Genomic DNA, 25,536 nt, shown 5'->3' on the forward strand with positions numbered 1-25,536 from the left:
TGTGAGCATTCTGCTGGTCAGGTAGTAGTAGAAGGAGCACTGCACCAGGAATCCCGCCACTGGTTTCCGGCTCTGTTTCTTCTATGGCTCAGCCATGGGGACTCTGCACGGTGTACCCGTACCCGTAAGGGGAGAGACGACCTCTTCCAACTGATTCCTCCTGAGCCTCCTTCATCGTCCTGATAACTGGGGAAAGCAATGCCCCCCAACTCTCTCCCCTCAGAGCAGAGGGTGCGCCGTGCGTGAGGGGCTTTTATTACTCAACAGCCCGCCTGCCGACTTCCACCCTCGTCCCCCGCCCCCGCCCGCCCCCAGGCCACTCAGTGGCCACAGGGGGTCCCTACAGACGTCACTTCTCCACGCGGTGGGGTCGCAGAGCCACAGTTTCTGGCCTTCGCTGTGAGTAAAGGTTCTCCAGGGGAGACGTCATAACTGACCCGGGCCGCAGACACAGGCCAACTACAGGATTCCTTCCCCGAAGTCCCGTCTACAGAGTTTTGTGCCTCAGCTGGCCCGAGGCGGGGAGGGCCAGGCGGGGGGGGCGAGGGAATCCGAGGGGCCGTGTGGGGGTGCCGTCCGGGGAACGCGTCCGGAAGGAGGGAGCCCCCCCCGCGTGTCCAGGACGGCGGCCCGGCCCCTCCCCCGGCCTCTCGCGACCTCGGTGTCGGTCACCTGTCGGGGGACGCCTGGGCTCGGGACGGCCCCCCTGGGCGGGCCGGCGGGGCGGCGGGGCGGCGGGGCGGCGGCGGGGCGCGGGGGCCGGGCGGAGGCTCAGCCCGCCCCCCGGGTCCCTGGAGGCTCCGCGGCTGCCGAGCGGGAGGTGGAGCCGGGGCCGCGGCGGCCGCGCAGGAGGGAAAGTTCGGCGGCGGCGGCGGCGGCGGGCGCGGCGGGCGGCCCCTGGGCGCCTCGGGGTGAGTCGGGGCGCCGCGCGGAGGCGTCGGTGGGCTCCCGGGTGCGCGCAGCCCCGCGCCGCCGCCTGGCGCTGCCCCGGGGTGGCGGGTGCGGCGGGGAGACCGTGCGGCGCGGGCCTGCGGCCGAGCTGACGGCGGGGGCTGCTGGGGCGCCGCGGGGGGCGGCGGGGCCGGGCGAGGGGGCGGGAGGCGCCTTCGCGTGGACGTGCGGGGCGCGGGCGCGCGGGCGGGCGCGGGGGGGGTCACCGCGGCGGGGCCGGCGCCCCGGGGGCCTTCGGCTGTTGCCCCGCTCCCCGGCACCCGCTGAACAAGTGTCCTCCCACGTGCGCGCGCGACCGCTCTGCCGGCCCCGGGGCAGGATTTCCGCGGCCACGGAGAGAACCCGGAGGCCGGAGGGGGCGTGCCGGGGGCGGGGGCAGGTGCCCGCCGTGGAGCCCGGCCGCGGGCGTGAGTGCGAGGGTCACTGCGACCCGCACGGAGCCTCGAGCGTGTGCCCTGCGCGGTCCGCGGGGGGAAGCCTTCGGAGGGCAAGGTCTGGCGCCGAGGGTGTGAAGGGCGGCAGCAGGGGCACGGCGGTGCGAGCCAAGGCCAAGTGGTTTCCGGGGCACTTCCTGCACCTGCGCTGCCGTCAGGGATGCTGAAGTTACCTTCCTACCGATGTGCAGAGAGCGGAGGCAGAGGAAGAGACTCGCACAGCCTTGTGCCTGCTGCCACAGTGAGGCTGGGGGACACCCATGAAGACGAGAGAGCTTATTCGCAAACGCCCCTGTTAGTCTGATTTCCAAGCCTTGGAGTAGTTTTTACCCAGATGTCGTTAGAGAGATCCAGCTGCTAAAGACAGCTCTCTCACATCTTTTTTTTACTACAAATTTAAATTTAATTCTACTGGATTTCTTGGGGTTTGTTAACATTGTTTATACAGGAAAGTCATAACTATTGCAGTATCATTTAGCGCTATGAGCTTTAATAAGCCGTGTGCAATGCTGTCAAGTTGCTAATGGGAAGGAGAAAAGTCTTTCAAACTTGGAAATAGAAGCATAAAGGAAAGGAAAAAGCCTTAGTCATAAACAGTGACTCCGACACGTGCAGTTGTGCATAATGGGATATGGGATCCTGTGTAGCCTTCCCAGAGGATGTCAGTTCCTGCAAAGTAAGAGATGGGCCATAAATATTTGAAAATTCCTCTGCATTGAATGACCATACTAAACGTTCTGTAAATTATACAGCATTGAAATGCTTTAACTTTGTTCATCTTTGTGTTCCAAATCTCATATGTCTGTGAGCTGTATTAATGCAAAGGAAAATCTCAAACTTTGGGATTCACCAGTTTTCAATGAAGTGAACTTTTGCTTTGCCATCCCAGGGACCTGGGTTCCAAGCAGCCTTTCTTGTTCACTAAATGTATAACCTTGGGCAAGTCCCTTACCCTTTCCCAGCTACGGTTTCCTATTTCAATTTTCAATATCATTTCTTCAATGATATTCCTCACCTTATGGAAGTGTTAGGCAGAATGAACTTATACCAGTGCTTGGAGCACAGTAAGGACTTTGCAAACGTTGTCTCTTGTCTTTGTCTTCCTTTACTTTCAGTAATCCTCAACTCTGGTATATCTCAACATTTTTTTTTTCAATTTAAAATTCCTTCTGTGCCATTTTATTTTCCATTCATTCATTTATCCAAACTCATTTTTTTGAAGAACCTCAGATGCTGCCCTATATATACTGAAAGTGAGGAGCTGACACTTTGAGGGTAGGGGTGGGCAATACTTTAGATTTTCAGGTTTTTCCTGTTGGCAAGAACCCATCACAAGGTCATATGATGGTGAATTGTACTTCCCAGTCGTCATATCATTCTAGCTCTGTCCTTAACGTAACGTGATTACATTGGAAAGAAATAACAGGAAGCTCTGTGAGGGTGCTTATCTCCCCTGTTTTCCCTGTGTCCTTGGCCAGCTAGTGCCTAACAGGGTGTAAGGGCTTAATAGATATTTGTTGATTTAAATATAGAATGTAATGAAGTTATTCTTCAGGTCACATCCTTTATATATATTCCTGATGAAAGAACCTTGAGATTCTAAATGATGGCCCTACTACATATTAGGACTAATAGAGGTTATTAAAAAAGCAAAGCTCAGGTACACTTTATTACCTATTGATTTTGCCCTCATGATAAAGCAGTCTTAGAAAATGTATAAAGCCAAGTCCAAGCAGCAGCTTCACCACTAGGGGCCTCCTCTGCATAGTGTATCATTCTGGGCTGGCAGTTATTGCCATTATTCTATCCTTTAAGGTAGCAAAGGAATTAAACTTCTTCGGTTCTTGACATGGAATACTTTATTACAGGGCAACCCTGTGTGAAAGCATTACCAAAGGCCTAAAAATAAATGAAAGCCATCTTAAATGGTGGATTCGGTACCATTTTAGAATAGCTAAAGATTTAAAAGAGATTTAAGTATGTGCTTTTTACTCTGCATATCCTCATATTCAAATATATGATTTTTTGTGTGTGTTTTTTTTAGATTTTATTTATTTATTCATGAGACACACACACAGAGGCAGAGACGTAGGCAGAGGGAGAAGCAGGCTCCATGCAGGGAGCCCGATGTGGGACTTGATCCCCGGACCGCAGGATCACGCCCTGAGCTGAAGGCGGTACTAAACCGCTGAGCCACCTGGGCTGCCCTCAAATATATGATTTTTAAAAAACTTTCTCAATAAAGCAAATATATGACTTGGTTATAGTATTTTTAAGTTTTTTTTAGGTATGTCTTTTGTGAAACTTTTTATCTTTTAATGTGTTTAGAATTGCTTTATTTCCTAAATAGGTACTCGTAACACTAACTATAATACAAGTTGTTTCTCAAGGAATGTTATCATGTTAGTAGGAGCTTCTGGTGTCTATTTTTCTGTCTTTCTTTCAAAGAGGGCCACGTTAAATTCCAGCTTTAAGAAATATGTTTCATTACATTCCAAGATGCATCATTGAAAGGCATTTTTCTTCTGTGAGTTTTTGAAAGGGCCTCTTATTTCAGAATTCTAATTTGAATGAAGTTAGTCATTGAGACTATTGAACAACCCAAAGGTGTGTTGGTGTTTTTGTCAAATGTAATTTGCTATTTGGTAGGAAAAATACTGACAGTTCTGTAAGTACACATTATAATGAAAATATTGCCATATTGTTTGCAAATGAATAAGGGAATATTATATTCCAGGTTTTCTGTGGAATTTAATCATGGTGGCAAACTAAGTACCATCAGTCTTTAAAGTAAAATTAACAACAGTAAGAGAAGAGTTCAAAGCATTGCATTGTAGGTCCGAACTCTTATCAAGGGGTGTCTTCTCTCAGCAGAACACTTCTGAGTTCAAAAAATGATCAGACATCCAATTCTGATTTTCACATAGTCAGATTTTAAAACAAGGCAATTTAGTTTTCACTGTTTTTCTTCTAAGGTCTAGATTTGGACTCTTTAGGGAACCATGTGAGAGGAATAAGTTTTGTGTAAAGGTCATAGATAATTTTTATTATCATTTTTCTTTGATTACGTGAAAGATGTTTAGAGTATTCTTAGGATTCTGAGCATATCAAAAAGTTACACAGATCTGTCTACATAAATTGATGCTTCTCAGAACTGGAAGAGTATTGTTTTCATCCTCACACATCTACCCTGTGAAGGTGTGGCATCCCCCTGTCTGTCCTTCCCAGGCAGATGCTGAGTCTAAGCCACAATGATAGGTATAGAGCTATATCCAGGACGAGGGGTTTTAGTTTGGGCAAGACTTCTGAATTGACCAAAATTATAGATGCTTGAGGAGGCAGGAAATGAATGTCTTTATACCTGGGAGTTATTTTTAGGAGCCTACACTGGGGTGGTGCCTCCTGGAGAGACAGAAATGATAATTGTGTTCTAGAGTGCGCAGTGGAGTGTTTGGAACCTATCACTTAGTGGAATATTACCTTGCCACGCGGATAATTTTTGTTGTTGTTTTTAGACAATGCAAAACATAGCATTTGGTTTTCTGGTGGTCGAATATGATACTTTGTTTCATTATCACACTCAGGGACATCTGAGTTGATGGAAGAAGAAGGAAGCAAGAAGCAGGGAGGGGGTAGATGGGAACTGTCTAGTTATACCCAACAGGAGGGCTTGCCTTATTTTCATGTTCCCACGAGGTACTCGGCTGTGCAGCTTAATAGTAAGTGTTGTTCACTGGTGACTTTGGGGTTTACTTATCTACTCTGTTGATGCAATTATTGAAATGATGGTCTTTGACTTACGTTCTGGGTACCCTCCAAACTGACTTTCTACTTCTGTCTCCCATTTGTGAGAGACTTGTTAAAGTTAATGCATCAGTTAATAGATGTAAACAGAGCTGCTGCCGGCCCACAAGGTGCCCCTTTGTGGTGGACCATCCCTGCCAGGGCACATGCCCTGGTAAACAGAGAGGATTGGACTTCTGCCCCACTCACCTCCTGCTGGGCACTCTTGTGTGGCACAATCTATGCAACTGTGTGTGATGCTCTTTTCTGGAGAAGTGGTTAGAACAGTCCCTGGCACATGGTAAATATCACTGTTGGGGGTTATTGTTATTATTTTGGTATGATTGATGGTATTGCTTTCAGGGCAGATCATTTTAGTACCACAATAATCTGGAAATGATGATCCAGTGAATTTAGTGCTTGTAGTAACATTTGCAAAGGTAAGTGATTCATTTCAGGTTTCTTGTCGCACTTCCATTGTAGTTCTCAGGTGATAAAAATGGCCAACACTTAGGGGCACTTACCCACATAGCAGCTGCTCTGCTAAGTGTGGGCCATGAGTCATTCATTTAATCAGCGCAACCTAGGAAGGTTGGAAGGAAGCACACACTATTAGTATCTGCAGTTTACAGAAGAGAAAACTCAGGTTTAGAAGGGTGTTATTTGCCCCAGGTCGGTTTGTAAGTTCTGTGCCTCGGCCTTGAGTTCACATTGGCCATGTCTGGCTCTAGGACTTCAGCTCTTAACCTCTGTGCCATCTTCAAGGATGCGGAGAAAGGGGAGCCCTCTTGCACTATTGGTGGGAATGCGAACTGGTGCAGCCACTCTGGAAAACAGTGTAGAAGTTTCTCAAACAGTTAAAAATAGAGCTACCCTTTGACCCGGCAATCATGCTATAGGTATTTATCCAAAGGTTACAAAAATACAAATTCAAAGGGATACAGGCAACCCAATGTTTATAGCAGCATTATTCACAACAGCCAAATTATGGAAACAGCCCAAGTGTCCCATTGATTGATGAACGGATAAAGAAGATTGTGTGTGTGTGTGTGTGTGTGTGTATATAAAAATGGAATATCACTCAACCAAAAAAAGAATGAAATCTTACCATTTGCATTTGCTACGACATGGAATGGATGGATCTAAAGGGTATTATGCTAAGTGAAATAAGTCAGAGAGACAAATGTTATATGATTTCACTCATGTGGAATTTAAGAAACAAAAGAAATGAGCAAAGGAAACAAAAGAGGCAAACCAAGAACTGGACTCTGAACTCTAGAGAACACACTGATGGTCACCAGAGGAGGTGAGTGGAGGGATGGGGAAAATAGGTGATGGGGATTAAGGAGGGCACTTGTTATGATGAGCACTGAGTGTTGTATCAAAGTGTTGAGTCACTATGTTGTACACCTGAAAGTAATATTATTCTGTATGTTATCTGGAATTTAAAGAAAAACTAAAAAAAAAAAAAAAAAAACAAACCCTCTGTGCTGTCTTTTCTGGCATGAGTACTCACTGCCTTGGCAGTCTGGAAAAATCTTAAGTGTTCCAAGGGTTAACAAAATATGAAAACTTTGATTTTCCTTAGATTGTTGTATTTATATCCATTTCTGGACACGATGGAGCAAGATGACAAATGAATTTTTATCAGGAAGTCTGCTTCAGCATTTTTTATTTATAGATTTTTATGTGTAGCTTTTTCTAGTAGCTCAAAATACAATACAGCATAGTACAACTTATTTCTGTACAACATTTGACTTCTTATCAAGGCACTTTGCAGGCATGTTATAAGCAGAATATATGAATAAAATCAAGTGTTTGGGTTGCAGAATACTTAGGTGTGAAGGCTGAAATCAACCATTCATGCATTCATTCAACACATATTTATTATTCACCCCTTAGATAAAGGCACTCTGCTGGACACTACAAGAATGGCAAGTTGTGGAAGACAACTTCAAAGTGGAGAGGAAAGCATTGGAGCTGGGCAGTCCTGGGGCTTGAATCCCAGCTCCACCACTGGCTCCTGGTCCCATCATTGAACATCTGTAAGGGCTTAGTTTCTTTGTGTGCATAGTGGGGGTAGTAATACCTTATAGACCGTAGCAAGAATTAAAGGAGCCGTAAAGGGAAAGAACCAAGCTACCAGAGGTAGTAGGTGCTATGGATAGCGGTGCTTTTCTCCTTTTTCCTTCTTTAAAGATTATTTATTTGAAGGGGGTCGGGGGAGAGAGAGAAAAAGAGAGAGAGAGAGGAAGGATAACTCTGAGTCCATGAGCAGGAGGACAGGCAGAGAGAGAGGAAGAGATTCTTCAAGCCTACTCCCCCGCTGAGTGTGGAGCCCGATGTAGAGCTCATCTCATAACCCTGAGATCATGACCTGAAATCAAGAGTCAGACACTTAACTGACTGAGCCACCCAGGCACCCCATTCTCCTCTTTCCTTCTTATCTGTGTCTTCTCATTCTTTTCCTTTCCTCTCCTCTTGTCCATCCCACCCCCACCCTTAGAGGGGGCCATGGTAGACATAAAAATATCTAAAAAGAAAAAAATATCTAAATTTAAGGCAGACTGTGCTGAACTCATTTAAAATGTTACTTTCTGGTTTTCCCTCTTGGGGCCTGGAACAGACCTGGGGTTGGGTGATATGTGAGCTGGTGCCAGTGTAGGGTTCCTATCACATTGGGTTGCTACCCGGGCTGGCCAGAAGAGAATGGATTCCAGGAGACAAAGGTGGCTTGGTGCCCAGGATTGGTGCCTGTACTGTAGAGGTCCAAGGGATGAGCGTGAGGCTCTGTTGGGGAGTAGCTGAGAACTCAGGTCTCCCGAAAATTGGAACAAGCCAGAAATGAAATTGGAGGTGGGCTGAGTAGAAAGGGTTTGGGATCTAGATTGAGAGCAAGGCAAGAACGTGAACAACTTGTTCCTGAGGGGCACAAGTTTGAGTCACGTGGCCCAGGTGTGCTGCTCTAGGCTGGGGTGGTGGGTGGGCTCTGCTGAAGAGCTAGGAGGAGGTCTACAGCCCTGCTGCATCCCCAGGTCGGCACATTCCCTGTTATGTGCTTGTAGTATTTTGGTCTCCTACTGCAGGGTTTTTCCAAAAGCAGTGTATCGTCCTTTAGCAAGGAGCTAAGTCAAAATTAGTAGTTGTTGCCAGTTCCCTGTAGGTCTTCAAAAGGTAGCTGGAATCACAGGATAATAAACCCCCCCCCCCTTTTTTTTTTTTTGGTTTCAGTTGGAGGTATGGTTCTACACACCCAGATCTGTTTTCCAGGGAGGCGGGGAGCCAGGTCGTCAGGGCCCAGTATGAAGTCCTGCTGGCATTTTTGTCAGGGGGCTGTGTTGTCAGATCAAGGAATGGTTTTGGAGAGCGTTCCTAGTTTTTATGATAATGAGCCACCTTGTTTGGTGTCCAGGGTAGGTGCTGTGTGCGGTAGGGAGGGAATGCGGATTTTACAAAATCATTACAGTTTGGGATGGTCTACTTCAGCCAGGGAGCAGGAGGCCTGGACTCATTATTTATTATGCATTGGCACACAGGCATAAGCCAGCCCTTCTGTGAATAAGCAAACAGAACCTGACCAGGTGCAAGAGAAGCTTGATTCAGGGTTTTTAAAAAATGCAAAGCATTTAAAAACAGTATCGAATTGGGGAACAGTTTGCTCAAAGCAAGTTACTGCAATTTTCAAAAGCCCATTTTATAGAATTAGCAGAGTGTATTGAAACGAACAAGCCGACTAGAAAAACAAGAGCTTAGTGGGAAGAAGAGGAGTCCTTGAAATGAAGTCCAAGTTAGTTCAAATGGTTCTTGGGAAGATTAGGGGAATGAAGGTGTGCACTGAGCACTGTAAATGAGAAAGTACAGGGAACAGTGAACTGAATGAAGAAGCAGCACCTGGGTGAATGGGGTTGGCAGTTGGAGTCCTTTACCCAGATTCACAGCCCCACTCTTTCTTCACTGCGTGATCTTGGGCAAGTTCCTTAATTCCTTAGATGCCTATCTTCTCATTTATAAAATGAGGGTAATAGTTCTTGTAGTATCGGACATCTGGTGATTGATTCAGATAACCTATGTACACTGCTTAGTGCATGGTAAATAATGTGTATCAGCTGTTATTACTACAAAGGCACACAGGAAGGAAGCATGGAAGAGAAAACAAGGACCAATGGGCATTTGAAAGACTAGGAGGAGCATTCAGTATTCACCCTGGACCTTGAATTTTCTAATTCTATTCTTGGATAGTTTTAATGTCTTAAGTTCTAGATGATTATAACCATATAGGTCTTGAATACCCACTGTGTATATGTCACTATGATACGAATCTTGGGTATGGACACTAATCCCAGAAAACCTCCTTTGGTATGCTCATGTAACTCACAGTTGTTTTTTTTTTTTTTTTAAGATTCTATTTATTTATTCATAAGAGACACACAGAGAGAGGCAGAGACACAGGCAGAGAGAGGAGCAGGTTCCCTGCGGGGAGTCTGATGTGGGACTCGATCCCAGGACCCTGGGATCATGCCCTGAGCTGAAGGCAGAGGCTCAACCACTGAGCCCCCAGGTGTCCCATAACTAAAAGTTTTAGACCAACAGGAGCAAGGTGGTGATTGAGACTTTCTATTAAATAATGAATTCCTACTATCCCTTGGCTACTTTGATTAGCTGTCCAAAGGAGAGTAGCTATCCTTTTCTTATTTTCCATCTATTCTATATACACATGGATAGGAAATGAGTACTACTTCTTGAGCCACCAAAGATGAAAGTAACACAAAATACCCAGGGTATTGTGGATATCTTATTTGCATAGAAGTAAGACTTATTTAAATACACTTGTGGCTACATAATAAAGAACCTAGGGAGGAGACTTGTGGTTTTTTTTTTTTTTGGGTGGGGGAAATTTCTTTTTTTTGGGGGGGGGCGATTTCTTTGGATATACCTATGACCTGCAAGCTGTGGCTTCCATATAAAGCATGTTCTTTGGTGGGGGTTCCTTTGTTTTTTCACTAAACTCATGGCATAGATTACTGGGCCTGAATAACAGGAGTGAGGTCAGTTTGAAGAGTGTGTGTGCATGTTTATGTATCTGTCCTCCAAATGGAGGTGTTGACAAGTTGCTACAGAAGGAGACTAGATTGGTGGAGAAAGGATTCCAGAGCTGACTCGTCTTGGCTATGAACACATCTTAATCCTTAAAGTAAGAATTTAATCATTGAATCTCAGGGGCCATTTGAATGCAAGGCAATGAAATTTATGGACTGTAAATGGATTCATCAATCCAAATGGTGGTCGAAGTGAGAATCTGAGCATAAAACCAGTAACTCTGTTGGATCAAGTAAGCTGATTCAATATCTTGGGTCTTGAGTTGTCTCAAAAGTGGTTTTTCTTTGTAGAGTATATTGTTCACTTAAGTAATTAAAAATCTTGAGGACGTTTTCCGTGAGTATCCTTGGGAATACAGGAAAATTTATTCAGCTTCACTGGAATTATCTTTTTGTCTTCCTCTGAGAATGAGTCTGGGCTAATACCTGAGTCATTATTAGTGTGGATAACAGGCCCTGAGAATACTTCTTTTGACCCTTTATGCAAGGCAGGTGTCTTCAGGTTCATGTTCTGGGGGAAATAAAGTAGGAGTAGTTGTAGGAACTATAACCTTTTTGGATTCTCTCCCATTCAAGACAGTGGCCTCAGGGACTGACTGTAGAAATGATTTGCTCACTGACTACCTGGACTGTGCTTTCTTTTCCATTCTTTCAAGATGGTGAATTTTATTGATGGCCAAAAGGTGACCAGTGAGTACTTCTACTTTTCACTGGGATGAGGCAGGTGGAAAGTGGTTGTTGCTCCTTTATGGAACTTTCTGTTTTCTGGAAAACATGAGGAGATGTTTTTTGGCTTGTGAAGATGATTTGGCTTAGGGTGAAGATGCATGGGAGGCACTTTGCTTCTCTAGATTCCTTTTCCTGGTCTTCATAAGTGACTGTTTGATTTTTCTTGGGGCAAAAGTCATGCCAGTGGGAAATGGACAGTATTCCTGCTGCTCCTAATCAGTTAGGAATGAGGCTCAGAGAATGAATGGAGAAGCTTTGAATAAAGCTGGCCATGTTCATTTAATTTATCCAGGTGAACTAGAAATATTTCAAATGGCAATACGGCATACCTGAAAGGGACATGTGCACCCTGGAGGATTTGTAGATTTCATTTAATAGTCTTGTTCATGACTTGCTGGAGTTAGAAGTCATTGGTTGACAAAAATACATCAACAGAAACAATGCCATCTCTGAGATCATTTGGTCTAACATCAGTATTTTGTAGAAATAATAGCATGTTGGAGATCATTTAGACTACAGGGACCAGGCATTACATAGTGGTGAGCATGGTAGTTGCTTCTGTGCCCTCCTTGGATGAGTCTGTAGACTCCTGCAACATAGGGATAGTAGTTTACAGTTTTTCAATATATTCCAAGGAGTATGTAGCTTAGTGTGTAGGCACAGTAGGTTCTCTGTGACTATACATGAAATGAACAGATGCAGCAATTTAGAAGTTAACAGAGTTCGTAAGTAATGGTTTCACAAATGGGCAAGTTGCCTTCTAGGATCTCTATATTTGCATGCAAAGCTGACCTTGGAGAAACCAATAGATAACCCACCCTTGGAAATCTCTTACTGTAATTTGCAGTTTGAGGCACCTGGGTGGCTCGGTGGTTGAGCGTCTACCTTTGGCTTAGGTTGTGATCCTGGGGTCCTGGGATCAAGAGCTGCATTAGGCATCCTGCAGGGAGCCTGCTTCTCTCTCTGCCTATGTCTCTGCCCCTCTCTCTGTGACTCTCATGAATAAATAAATAAAATTAAAAAAATAAATATAATCTGCAGTTCATAAGTATGCCTGTTTTTTTTTTTTTTTTAGTATGCCTGTTTTTAACTGTATTCCTGCATACTGTTTGCTTACTGTTTTCTTAAAAACCACCTACTAACAAATTATGTATTCATAATCTTGCAGCAGGCTGGGAGGATTTAATAGTCAGGAAAGCTTCCAACACATTAAGTGTTCTTGAATGTAATAAAAAGGAGGACTAATTATCTAACTGAAAAGATTATAACAGAGATGTTGGACATCTTGACTCAGTGGGATTTTTGATGGCAGCAGGAGTGGTTAGGAAAAGACAGCTTTGAGAAACAGCAAAGATATGAGTTTTTTGAACCGAGTTATTTTATTAAATTTATGGTGTGGGTGTACCTATGAGCAAGAGGACAGGACTAAATAATGCATAGAGTGTCAGGGGTTAGAGTGGTAATTTGAAAGTACGTGGCTGGTGTTCACAGTTGGAGCCTGTGAGATTTTACATTTAATGATTATACCTTTCCTGGAGCCATCTGTCTCTCTTTAATAAGCAATATTCCTTATCAGACCTGATTTGTGTACATTGATTACACCATTATACTTGTTAAATATTAAAGCATTTTCCCCCTTGTGTGAAGTCTAATTAGGCAAAATGTTCAGTGCAAGCCTGGCATTATCATTCAGAATCACAGCCTGGTCATTACCTATAACATATCTCAGATTCCTGATCATTTGTCTTTTCCCCCCCGTTCTATCAGAGTCCAGTGTACCAAATATAGTGCCTAAAAGTTTGATGAGGGCTTCAGCACTGTTGGGGTCTTAAGAAGAGTCATGCAACAAAGATTATGAAACCATTTAAAAATGAGTGGAAAAATTTATTATCTGTAGTTTGCATTTTGCATGAATCAGGCTTCTGAACACATATATCTGATAAAATTAATTTTACTAGATTAAAGAATCTTAAAATAGCTCTAAAGAATAAAAATGCAAGTTACAACAATGTTTGGAAGAAGGGAAAGCCAGTTAGTAAGTAGTTGCATTTTATACACACTACTGATAAAAAGAATTTTAGATATCAAGCCACTATCACCTGAAGGTCCATGTTGTGATCCATTTATCATCTTTTTCAACTTGTTTCTTCTGTACAGCCTATTTCAAAAATTTATTTGCATCATTCATTTAATAGCAAGCATTTAATTAGTTTGGGTCCCAAAATAAGATTATTAATCACTCTGATATCTTTAATAAGGTATCTCATATCATTTTGTAGGCAACAACTGTAATGGATGCTATCTTTTTTTTCCCCAAGGTATTCATAGTACTTTCTCATTTATTTAAATTTCTAAAAAAATCTGCAGTCTACTATGAGTATGCACAAAAACACAGGAACACACTTATTCACAGGTGTGATCTGGGGCTGATGGGCATCCCAGTTAGGATGGATCCACCAGTTTATTGCTTGTTTTTCTTAGGGAAAAAAACCTTTCAAACCATAAGTTTAATGTGATGTATGTTATCAGGCTAATAGGTTTTTCCCTTTCAGTAGTCCCAGAAGCTCATGTTGGGGATTTTGAAAGTACCTTTATCCCTTTACAATCATAAATAGCAGGGGCATTGCTTTCTATTGATGCATTGTGGAAAGCAGTCTGAATACCTCAATTCATTTTGAGTGGTTTTTGAATATAGTCAAATCAAAATGACATTTGGCTCTGGATTAGAATATGGATATAAAGATCAAAGGATGGAAAGAACTTAGAGATTTTCTGGTCTAATTTCTCTACTCCCTGATTGGGGAAGCTGGAGCTTCAAGAGGCCAAGTGGCTCAGCCAAGTTCACACGGGTGTTAGCAGCAAGACCTGGAGCTCTGGTGTTCCACTAGGCTTTCTCTTTGGGAGGGTTGGAGACCCTTGGCAGATGATGGCCCGTGGACCATTTCCTATTTGCCAGGCCCTTTGCAGGTGTAGGTTCCCTTGCCTGGATAGGTTAGAGAAGGTCTGAAGGAGAGATTGCTGCTTTACAACCAGCTGAAGACAGGGAGACTGTAATCTGAATCTCTCTGGGGTACAGAAGAACTTACATTGTACATTTGCTAATTGGCATATTGCTAGAAACTGAGAACTCAGGGCCAATGCGTGCCTTTGAGAATTCCCAGCCTCAGCAGGGAATCAGGCAGGATGGCAGACAGCTGTCACAGCTGTCCCGGGATAGCCAGGGGAAGGTTGGCTGCCACTGGGCAGACTGGGGCTCAGCCGGAGAGTCACATCCTCTGCTTCCAACGCCCAGAGCCTGCATTGGCCACTGTCAGGCCCTGAGTAGGTCATCTAACCACTGTGCCCCAAAGTAGAGGTGGACCCAGCAGGCACACACAGAGGTTAATTTACCTTGACAAATAATTATGGTGATGGTTTTTTTTTAAATTTTTATTTATTTATGATAGTCACACACAGAGAGAGAGAGAGAGAGAGAGAGGCAGAGACATAGGCAGAGGGAGAAGTAGGCTCCATGCACCGGGAGCCCAACGTGGGATTCGATCTGGGGTCTCCAGGATCGCGCCCTGGGCCAAAGGCAGGTGCTAAACCACTGCGCCACCCAGGGATCCCTATGGTGATGGTTAATGACAAGCATGGAGGTTAAGCCTATGCATGTTTGGGTTAGACTAGCTGCCACACACTAGTGGTGATTAAGAAAGTTACTTTACCACACTGCCTCACTTGTTTTGTCTGTAACAGAGGAGTGATAGCGAACATTTGTATTGTACTCACTATGTGACAGCTGCTGTCTCAGGGCTTTGGGAATATTAACTCCTGTAATCCTCAGAACAATGCCACAAGGTGGGAACTACCCTTACTCCCACTTTACAGATGAGGAGACTGAGGCCTAAAGAAGTTCAGTGTACTGCTCAACGTTACACAGCTCTTAAGGGTTAGAGCTGGGGTTTGAATCCTGGTGTCTGTTGCTTTTTATCACTTTCTTATGCTGCCCCTCTGGGGTGAAGGTTATTGTGAGGATCAAGTAGAGTAAGCATACAAGAAATATTGTTAGTTATAATAAAGCTAATGTTGTCTTAATAACAACAACAATAAAATCTGCATGATCAGCACCTTCTTTTCCCATAGACCAGCTCCAGAGAAGCCAGGTCATAATCAGGAAAGTTGCTTCGGCTATTATGAAGGTGATGTGGATGGAGAATCCAGAAGACTTTATAAAATGTCACTGCTCAATGTCAGTGTAGCCGAGGTGGAGTCTGCCAGTGGGGTTAACTTGCTTGAATTTCTGGCCAGTACTCTGTCTCAGCTTCGAGGGCTTGCAGACTTCTGCCACATATAGCTCTGAGGTGCCGGTGAGCAACTCTGTAATATTGCTCCCTTCCTGTCATCGAGACAATGAAGTAGATTAGATACCCTAAGGGCCTTGTCTATGCTGCAGAACTGACCACCCTCCTAGAAGTCACTAAGAACAGCACCCTGATCCTCGGAGGAAATCCTTCACCCACTTGTAGAAGTCATTTTTTGACCAGCTTCCTCTCTTTTGTGTTGAGATTACAGCCTGCCTCTCAGAGTGTAGTCTTACTTCCAAATTACTTTGCTATGGATTTTAGATATTATTTTGTTTATGTTCTTTTGTTTACTTTTTTACATTCACTAGTTATAAATAAATATATGTATATGTGATGTGTGTGTACATTTTAACTTACAATAGTAAAGTGAATAACTACCTGGATAAGCATCTAGAACATTTCCTTTGAAGCCCCTGACATGTGCTTGCTGGTCATATTTCCTTCCTTCATCCTGCTCCCACACCCACTCCATGGGTAACTGCTCTTCCAAATGTTGTATTGTTTCCTTGCTTTTCTTTAGTTTTACCACAAATGTGCATCCCCATGTAATGTATCAGTTTTGTCATAGGCAGTTGAGTTGGAAAGTTTGACTAAGGCCTCAAGGTATACTAGATAGAAGTTACTAAAATAAGTTGTGAGAAAGAGCAAAATAGGCATTTTCAAAGGAAATATCTGAACACCAGGTTCACAGCTCTTGAAAATCTTCTTCACTCCGAGGGTATAAAAAGCATCGATAAAGGATTCGTAAGGGGATTTATTTGGAGAAGCTGCTGCTGTGAGTTTGCCTCATTCCTTTTCCTGGAAGAAGTATGAGGTGGGGGTGCTGCCTGGAGAGAGGTCACCTGGGGCTCCAGGAGCACAGTGGACTGGCTCCGACTCTGGTGAGATGTTTTCCTGTTGTGACTGAGTGGGGAGCAGCTGCGACAGGGCTGCTCCCACTGCCAAGTTTGTTGGAGCAATTGTGCATGGCTTCCCATGGACCAGATGTGGCCCCTGCAGGGATGGAGAGCCAGCCTGGAACAGTCCCACCTCTGCCCAAGTGGCACAGTCAGCAGAAAGATTATAAAGTGAATTTCAGTGGCTGTGTGGAGGTGGCAAACGGACTTGAATGCACCACTCACACGGATTTTGAGGGGAGCCCCTGGAGAACTCACAAAATACCCACAAGGGACAGGGAGTTGGGTTTAAGTACCTACTGGTTCAGAGAACGTGAAGCCCTCTGTCCTGGTGAGGAGTACCTTTGCCTGCACATAAGTGAAAGAACAATGTTAACACAAAATAGAAGTTTATTTCTCTCTTACATAGAATAAGTCAGGAAATAGGCATTTCACGGATGGGATGGTGGCTCCACACAGTTATCAGGAACAAGCTGCCTATGGCCCTGAATGTGGTCCTCATGCTCACAGTCAGGGAGAGCTGCTCAAGCTCCAGGCATCATGTCATGTTCCAGGCAGGTGGAGGAAAGGAAGGACAGAGGAAAGGTCTGCCTCATCTCTTTTAAGGATTCTTTCAAGAGTACACCACCACCATTTTTGCTTGTCTCATTAGCCTGAATTCTGAGTGAAGCCAGGGAATCCACGTTTGTTGTGGGGCAGCGGTGGGGCAGCTTGAGGCTGGGATTCTTGTTGTAAAGAGGAAGGGGCTACTGGATGCTGGGAGGCAGCCTCTTTTACTCCATTTCATCCAGTCAAGTGATCTTCCTCCTCATATTCCAGGCCTGGAGGGGAGAGTTACAGCAGCTAGCAAGTGGGGCAGCAAGTGGGTAGAAAAGATAGAGGCTGGCAGCTGCCGATAGATTCTGAGTGTATGGGGTGGAGCAAGAAGTCTTTTTTTTTTTTTTTTTTTAGGACTTTGTTACCTGTAAGTGGCAGAGGATTATGGGGACTTCTAGAATTTTCCTTGAGTAGCAAAGGGAAAATATACCTTCAAATACTATGTATTTCAACTTGGTGAAGTCTTCATTTTTTAAAGAGGTTTTATTTATTTATTTATTTTTAAATATTTTATTTATTCATGAGAGACACAGAGACATAGGCAGAAGGAGAAGCAGGCTCTGTGCAGGGAGCCCGATATGGGACTCGATCCCAGAACCTTGGGATCACGCCCTGAGCCGAAGGCAGACACTCAACCGCTGAACCACCCAGGTGTCCCAGGTGATGTCTTTATTGTACATAACCACTATGCCATTTCCTAAAAAGTTAAGAATCAGCCTTTAAAAATCACTTAATAGGGGATCCCTGGGTGGCGCAGCGGTTTAGCGCCTGCCTTTGGCCCAGGGCGCGATCCTGGAGACCGGGGATCGAATCCCACGTTGGGCTCCCAGCATGGAGCCTGCTTGTGTCTCTGCCTCTCTCTCTCTCTCTCTCTCTGTGTGACTATCATAAATAAATAAAAAAAAATCACTTAATACCCAGACCATGTTTAAATTTTTCTTATTTTGTAACTGTGTGTGGTGATAGATGTTAACCGGGCTTTTGTGGTGATCATTTTGCGATATATACAAATATAGAATTAATTACATTATACAACTGAAACTAATATAATGTTATATGTCAATTATACCTTAAAATGTGTACTCTAACCTAGTAAGTCTTTTTGTGAGGATTTATTCTAAGGAAAGCATCAGACTAGTATCTAAAGATATAGGTGAAGGAGGGGAGGTGATGGGGATTAAGGAGGGCACTTGTGATGAGCACGAGGTGTGGTATAGAAGTGTTGAATCACAATATTGTCCACCTGAAGCTAATATTACACTGCATGGTCACTAACTGGAATTTAAATAAGTCAAAAAATATATATGTAGGCAAATCATGTTCATTGAAACTGTATCCATAGGAAAAAATTCTAAATATCATAGTACCATGATATGGTACCATGGTTAAAACATGGACCTCCAGGGGATCTCTGGGTGGCTAGGCGGTTTAGCGCCTGCCTTTGGCCCAGGGCGCAATCCTGGAGTCCCGGGATCGAGTCCTACGTCGGGCTCCCGGCATGAAGCCTGCTTCTCCCTCCTTCTGTGTCTCTGCCTCTCTCTCTATTTCTCTCTCTGTGTATCATAAATAAATAAATCTTTAAAAAAAAAAACATGGACCTCCAGATAAAGGAATTATTATAAGCCTTTAAAAATGATGATTTAGATGGTTAGTGATGTGAAAACATGATTAAAGTATATTGATGACTGAAAAAAATGAATTTTCCTTATCTCAAAAAATATCTTTTTGTTTGTTTGAATCTCAGTTGCAAAAGCTGAGCATGTGTGTAGGTGTATTTCAGGTGTGTGGGAAAGCACACACAGATTGGTGTGAGGTGTCCATCTGTCAGCAGAAGGACCTAAACCTCTCAGCACACACAGTTGTTTGGGCATTGTTTCTTTTACCGTTAGATGAAAATTATTTTTTAGGAATTGTGGAGAAAGGAGGCTAGTGATAATCCATATTGATATAAAACTTCATGTGTCACCCAGCTGCTGAGTCCTAAATCAGAAAGCTTGAGACAGTAGAGTTTGACTTGGTCGTTATCCCAGGCAGGGAACTGATTTGTTCTTAATAATGAAAAGTACAGGTCTTTGAAGTGAGAAATAATAGAATCTATTTTATGCTTAAATAGAATTTCACATTGATCATTTGTGGGCTTCGGATGTGATCTTATAATGGTAATGTACCATAAGGAGTGTGTTCCAAGTTGATGAGTGCTTTATAAAATTGTGTATTTAGAATACATGGATGGGATTTGTTTTAATTTAAGTCAAATTTACTGGACACTTTCCACATAAAGCACTGCCCCATAAAACAAAAGAAATAGAAAACGATGGGTTTGATAGGATCGTACTGCCTGTTCTTCCCAATTCTGTCCAGATGTTCTACTTTTTGTTGAATTCTGTGGTTGATCCTCAGAATCTCTTTCACTGCTATCCCATTTCCCAATATGTCAAAGGTGGTTAAGAAGTATAATCGTTTTAAAATACAGGTACTTCACTTTTTAGTTATTTATATTTTATCCTGTTAATACTTCCAAAATGAATTTGAGATGTTTACATGTTCTACTTTTGGAAAGAGCATGTTAACAACAACAAATCCAGTATCATCAAAGTTACGTCACGAAACTTTTCTTCGTAGGATGCAGTAATGCAGGGGTTGTGTAGTAGCATTCCATACAGCCAGGTAGTGTATTTGGAAGTGACATAATTTATAAAGAGCCACATATGTAACTTTTATGCCACTTGACCTATTGCCAAAAGTAAAGTGTCTGTGAATACTTGTTATTTGGTATCTATTGTAAGCTCTTGAACCTTGACATTATTTGTGTTGTTTATTCTTTTAACACATGCTCATTGGGCCTTTGCTTTGTGCCCTGCATGGTACTAACCCCGGGGGAAAGCCACAGGAAGACACAGCTGCTTTTTATTATAATTTCAGGGTTGGGGAAATTTAATATCTAAATGAAAGGTCAATTACTAGCAAGTCAGAATTTGTATTCATGCTCTGGTTTTCAAGAGATGGTACTTGAACACAGCAACTAATTCTGGTAGGTGTTTTATGGCAGCTGATAAATAGAGTTAACTATAATAGACAATTATTGATATTAAACTGGTGTATCCTGTAAAAACTCTTAAAAACTTTCTACATTTTATTTCAGGAAATTAAAAATAGTGTTTTTAAGTGCAGATTTTTCTTGTTAGCTCATATCCCTCAGAGACAGCAGGAGGAATACAATTAGCCATTGTATTAGTTTATTTGAAAACATGCCATTTTTAGCACATTTTTGGAAAAAAGGGAGATCTCATTAAAGCTAGATTGGTCCAGATTGCAATGTTAGCTTACATTACCTGATTCTCTTAACTTGGAAGATTTAGAATTGATTGTAAGAAAGAGTTGGCAAATGACACTTTTTAGAAGAAACCACCTTGTTTTCTGCGTTCAATCAATGCCTTATGGAGATCAAAACTCTAATGCCATACAGAACTGAAATGCCAAAGGTAGAGCTGCAGCATGTCTTGACAACTTGGTTATTATTTGATTCAACCTTTTAATTTATTTTCTAAACTATTCACCATGGCAGCAATTTAAAAGAGATTCTTTTTTTTTTTTTTTTAAAGATTTTATTTATTTATTCATGAGAGAAACAGAGAGAGAGAGGCAGAGACACAGGCAGAGGGAGAAGCAGGCTCCATGCAGGGAGCCCAACGTGGGACTCCATCCTGGGACTCCAGGATCATGCCCTGGGTGGAAGACGGTGCTAAACCGCTGTGCCACCCGGGGCTGCCCAAAAAAGAGATTCTTTTTTTTTTTTTTTTCCAAAAAGAGATTATTAATATGAAATTGCAGAGGATGCTGACAAGTAAATATCTGTTGTGTGTTGATCAAGAATTAAAGCCTAAGCAGGAGCTTTTTTTTTTTTAAACTGGTAAAATATACATAAAAATTTACCATCATAACCATTAAGCTTATTTTCATTACAGGTTATTTTGAGGCCCTGTGTTCTAGCTAGCCTGATGGAATTTCTTTTCTTTTTTTTTTTAAGATAGATTGATTATTTATTTATTTATTTATTTATTTATTTATTTATTTATTTATTTATGATAGACATAGAGGGAGAGGCAGAGACACACAGGAGGAGGGAGAAGCAGGCTCCATGCCGAGAGCCCAACGCGGGACTCGATCCCAGGACTCCAGGATTGCGCCCTGGGCCAAAGGTAGGCGCTAAACCGCTCAGCCACCCAGGGATCTCCCGCCTGATGGAATTTCTGACAGAAAGGTGGCATCACAGATTCCCTGGCCTTACATTGTAAAATGGTGTGTCACAAACCGTCATCTTTAGAGAGCTGACAGTTCCCTTTCTTTAAGGGAGGTCTTCTCTTTCCCCACACACCAGTCCCAGAGTGAACCTGTGGCAAGGCTAGTTCCCTGATGTTTCCGCGTGCTCTCTGCTCCTCCTCCCAGGGGTATCTGTTCAAATTTCCCCCAAGCTCCAGAGCATGCCTGGTGTCATGAATATGCAGGAGGTCAGGCTCTGGTCTGCGTGTGATGCATGAGGGCTGCTTTCATCTGGCTTGAGGACTGAGGTTCCTGGTTAGCAAGGAAATTCTGGCAAGTGGCAGTTGGGTCTGATTTGCAGGTTGATTACAGAATGATGGAACATAAGAATTTCCGCTTATAAATACATACCAGCAATTCAAAGGACACACTGCTGTAGGAATACAGTCAGAGGGATGATCAGAGACTGAGTGCTCTGCAACCATGTGAACAGTCACCCTTCCTCAGGAGTCACTGGATGGGTCAGGGAGGGACAGCTGCCAGGTGGACGCATGTCCAGGGCTCTGCACACAAGGACAGACAGGCAGTCGGCTTAGAGCACTGACCTAGTTATTCCCTCCTGTGGGTCCTTGTGCATTTTACTTTTTGCTCATCCCCATCCCCCTCATTTTTTATTGGGTAACGTCCATTCAGAATAGCAACCCACTTCAACATTGTGATTCTAGTCTCAGCGTGGATATAATATGAGGTTAACAATGCAGGATGTTTCCAGTCATCTGGTATAAGCAGTTTCTCTATTAGCGATTTGATTGAAGTCCTCTGCTTTGCAAATTCTCCTTGTGCCCGTGTTTTCAGACCACTGTGCAGCCTGGCGGGGCTGTGCTGGGGGCCACATGGACTGGTAGCTCTGTCCGGGCTTCCTCATAATCCTTTGCTTGGTTTGGAGCATTCAGCTCTGGGAATGGTGACAGTGTAGGTCTAAAGAGGGGAGTGTGGTGAGCTTCAGTGTGATCTTGACTTTGCATTCCTCAAGGAAGGGGCTTTCTGCTCTTCTGTGGCTGATGCACATGAGAGGCATGATTACAGGCCGGGGGTGGGGGGGAGGTCTCTGCATATTCGTGGTCTCCCTCAGGAGGGTTTGGAAGGGTGCACCTAGATGGTGTCCAGGCTGGTAGGCTTCACTGGCACCCCCACACAAGGATCCCTCCTCTACACACAGGGGATGGCAGTGACGTCAGCACCCCACTCTGCTCGTGTCATCTGAGCTCCCCCCAGGGAGCTGAAGGGTGTCAGGGGGGTGGAAATGACACCTCCTCCCAGAATGGGGGTGCTTTTCTGGTACAGAACATTGGGGACTTTTTTGTGGGACGTGGGCAGCTCTTTCTCTTCACTGCTATGGTGTGCCTCTCAGAAGGCGGCCCAGGAGACCCTCCAGGCCCTGGGCACTGTGGGATCACCTTTCTCTTTGTGGTCAAGGCATGAGGCAAGGAAGGGGGAAGGTGTTCCTGTCACATTCTTGGGTGTGTGTCCTGGCCTCCTGCAGCAGGCTGTTCCGGGCTAGGTGGCTGTGAAGAAACAGTGCTAGCTTGAAGAGAAAGGAAACGAGAACCCATCAGTTTGGCTTGGTAAGGCCCTATGCTCTCCAAGGTGAAAGGAACCTGTATCTCGTGCAGCTAGCTGGCCCTGTGGGACCACCACCCTCAGCCACCCTGGGTTGTCTGGTCTGTTTGAATACTTCTGGGAACAGCAAGCCCCTGCTCTGCAGGGCAGTCCATTCTGAATGTGGGTGGCACAACTAGAAAGTTTTCCATGTGTTTTCTACAGTTTCTACCCTATGGTCCTAAATTCTGCCCCTTAGAGGCATGAAGAACAATGGATAGGAATGGGTGCCAGTTTGCACATAAGCATGGTCTGGAAATATGCACCCAATGACAAGTGACAAGCCAGCAAGCTGTTGACACACATGAATCAATGAGCAGAGACTCCTGTTCACCTCCATGTGTTATTTTGTGTTGTTATGGGTTTAACATGCCCAAAGGCTTCTGGGTGTGTGCATTCATTTTCAAAAGATATAACTTTTCTTCATTGTGCCAGTGGTACATTTCAGCTCACACTTAGTTGAGTCCCATAGGTCAAATTTAACTGGCTTGTACGGTGATGGAAACAGACATTGGGATATTTTGTGAAAAGGAATAGAGGAAACTTGTGTTAATTGCCTTGGGGAAATATACTCCATTTAAAAAAGCAAAGGAGCAGTTAAAAATGTTTCCTTGGTAAACTCATGTAGTAACACGACATTTGTAACCCATCAGTCCTTCGAAGACTGGCAACTTGTTTAAAGGACAATTTTATGTTAATCTTTTATTTCACCTTCTTGAAAGGCCCAGGCTACAGGTCAGTCATGTCTCCTGGGATCAAGGAGAGGGTTAATTTTTTCCACAGTGCCGTAATACACACCTAAAAACATTCCAGGATTTTTGGTAGAAATTGTAAGAAAGTATTAAAACTTGAGAAATGAATTAACAAGCCAGCTTTTTATGCAGCGGCAGTGTGGCCCTTCGTTGCATGAATAGCACTTTATTCTATGACTGCATAATCGTGGGCTGAAATGTGGAGCAAGCATGTGGCCTCGAAATCAATGAGGGTGTGTGCGTGTGTGTGCTCAGATCAGAGCGAGCCTGTGCAAATAAGATGACAAATTCGACCTAAACTCCCAGAACCCCGAAGCAGCAGAATTTCGAATAAGTCTCTATCTTCAGCCCACACCGATGTGTTCAGGCCTTTCTTTGAGTTAAAGAGATCATTCTCACTATAGCACTGATGATTCTTGCTATACAGAGAAAGAACGCTTGGTATTTTATAAGCCTTTGTCCTTGTTCACTTTTTATTTTTGGAGCCGACTTGTAGATAGGTTCATTTTTTTCTAAGTCAAATACCTGCGGTACACCTGCAAAAAATGAAACTACTTTTTTTTGGGGGGGGGGAGGGGAGATGATGTTGAAATTGTTCATAGTCCTAGTCATTCCTTTGTGCCAGTCACTGTCATGTTTTACACAGACCAGTCCCAGAATGGTCATGCCATCCTCTGAGGTCAGCACCATGTTCGCTCCGTTTTATGGAGGAGGATGTGGAGGCACCGAATGGCTGAATAATTTGCCCCAGCAGTGTCTCTAGTTCATAGTGGGGCCCAGGTTTGAGCTCTGGCAGCCTGTCCTGAGCATAGACTTCTTCTTCTTTTTAAAAATATTTTATTTATTTATTCATGAGAGACAGAGAGAGAGGCAGAGACACAGGCAGAGTGAGAAGCAGGCTCCATGCAGGGAACTTGATGCAGGACTCGCTCCCAGGACTTGGGATCATGCCCTGAGCCGAAGGCAGACGCTCAACTGCTGAGCTCCCCAGGTGCCCTCTGAGTGTAGACTTTAATCACTATTGCTGCAGCCTCTCAGAGCATAGCTGGTGGAATTGCTGTCACCCTTGTAGTGACATCTTGCTTCCACTGTATTAGTTAGGAGGAGGCCAGGAGGTTACAACAAAGAGACTCAACAATAATTTTGGTGGCTTAAGGGAATATAGGTCTTTATTTCCCTCTCAATATGGTCTGAGGGGAGCATTCCAGGTAGGCAGGGCAGTTTTGCTGCATGGAGTCTTTCAACAACCAAGATTTTTCTTCATCATTGCTCCATCATCTGAGGGACCTGGTCATGTGTAGGATGGGAACTGGGTGGTGGCCATGCCCAGATTCTACCCACTGGGAAGAGGAGGAAAGTGTGGAGGTGGCTGGCATGCCTTCTGCCCTAAGGGCCCCCTAAGTCCAAGTGTGACAGGCAGTACTTCCTCTCAAAGAGAACTTAGTCACACCTACCTTGGTCATGAGGTCACACCCCCCTTCAGGGAAATATGGGAAATACAATCTAGCCACGGTTTTAGGAAAAAAGGGAGAGCAGAGTTTGATGGGCATCCAGCAGTCTCCACCATGTGTGTAAAAAAAAGAACATAATTATGTTCTTTATGGATGTTTGGTCTTTCAATTGTCTCATATTTTACATATTGTTTATATGATTTTATACCCATTATAAAATAAGTACTTTTTCCATTTAACAAAAGAAGCTGGATATTAGATTGCATGGATGTTCCATATTTATTAAGGCAGCTAACAGTTTTTTGAGTCTTTAAATACCTTTCTTTTTTATTGTGTATCATTTTATGACCATTAGAGGTATTTTCATTTATTAAATGTCCTGAATATTGTTGCATTGAAATTTTCATTTTACTTATCTGAAAATTTGTAACCATTTATAATACTTTTTAAAATCCAAATATGTTGAGTTCATATGCTTTTTGTTTTTGGGGGGTGGGAGTAGGGGAGGGAGGGAGAGAATCTTAAGCAGGCTCTATGCCCAGCATGAAGCCTGATGTGGGGCTTGATCTCACCACTTAGGAT

At 43.8% G+C, this 25,536-nt stretch overlaps 1 protein-coding gene across 12 annotated transcripts in view; it reads left to right on the top strand.

The window, feature by feature from the left end:
• Positions 1-327: 327 nt before the first annotated feature.
• Positions 328-25,536, top strand: part of CSGALNACT1 (chondroitin sulfate N-acetylgalactosaminyltransferase 1) — a 327,543-nt gene continuing 302,334 nt past the window's right edge. For 5 of the 12 annotated variants that reach the window (XM_077849414.1, XM_077849409.1, XM_077849416.1 and 2 more), the window contains exons 1-3: positions 5,556-6,474; positions 7,071-7,213; positions 20,922-21,031. The gene's annotated coding sequence lies outside the window, so the exon portion shown is untranslated. Of the gene's footprint in view, positions 400-808; positions 912-5,555; positions 6,475-7,070; positions 7,214-20,921; positions 21,032-25,536 lie in introns of those variants that run through there. The other 7 variants (XM_077849415.1, XM_077849413.1, XM_077849421.1 and 4 more) reach the window with 5 other exon arrangements.

This window comes from Canis aureus, chromosome 15 (assembly GCF_053574225.1).
Source record: "Canis aureus isolate CA01 chromosome 15, VMU_Caureus_v.1.0, whole genome shotgun sequence".
In the NCBI taxonomy this organism is placed as follows: Eukaryota; Metazoa; Chordata; class Mammalia; order Carnivora; family Canidae; genus Canis; species Canis aureus.